This window comes from Chrysochloris asiatica, unplaced genomic scaffold (assembly GCF_000296735.1).
Source record: "Chrysochloris asiatica unplaced genomic scaffold, ChrAsi1.0 scaffold00024, whole genome shotgun sequence".
Lineage (NCBI taxonomy): Eukaryota > Metazoa > Chordata > Mammalia > Afrosoricida > Chrysochloridae > Chrysochloris > Chrysochloris asiatica.
In genome coordinates, this window is record NW_006408542.1 from 23,214,776 (window position 1) to 23,215,567 (window position 792).

A 792-nucleotide genomic window follows, 5' to 3' on the forward strand; every position below is an offset into this window, starting at 1 on the left:
AAGTGTCCTGGAATATTCAGTCTCTGCTATTTTGTCTATAGCTTGTCATGATCCACACAATGGAAAGCCTTTGCACAATGAATAAAGCACAGGTAAATACCTTTCTGGTCCTCTCTGCTTTCAGCCATCTGACATCAGAAATTATATCCCTTGTTCTACGTTCTCATCAGAATCTGGCTTAAACCTCTGGCAGTTTTATGGCAATGTACTATTGCAGCCATTTAAAAAATTATCTTTAGCAAAATTTAACTTGCATATGATTTTAATGACATTGTCCTATGAATTCTGCATTCCGTTGGGTTGCCTCTCTTTGGAATGGGCATAAATGTGGATTTTTCAAATCATTTGGCCTGGTAGCGGTCTTCCAAATTTCTTGGCATAGATGAATGAATGCCTTCAGTGGTGCATCCATTTGTTGAAATATTTCAATTTGTATTCCATCTATTTCCAGTGCCTTGTTCTTTGCCAATACCTTCAATGCACCTTAGACTTCTTCCTACAGAATCATTGGCTCTTGATCATATGCTACCTTTTGAAATGGTTGAACATTGACCATTTCTTTTTGGTACAGTGACTCTTTGTATTCCTTCCCTTGTCTTTTAATGCTTTCTGCATCATTCAATATTTCACCCATAGAATCCTTTAGTATTTCAAGGCAAGGATTGAATTTTGTCTCAGTTCCCTCAGTTTGAGAAATGGTTAGCGTGTCTTCCCCTTTTGGTTTTCTAATTCAAGATCTTTGCACATTTCATTTTAATATTTGACTTTGTCTTCTCAAGCTGACCTTTGAAA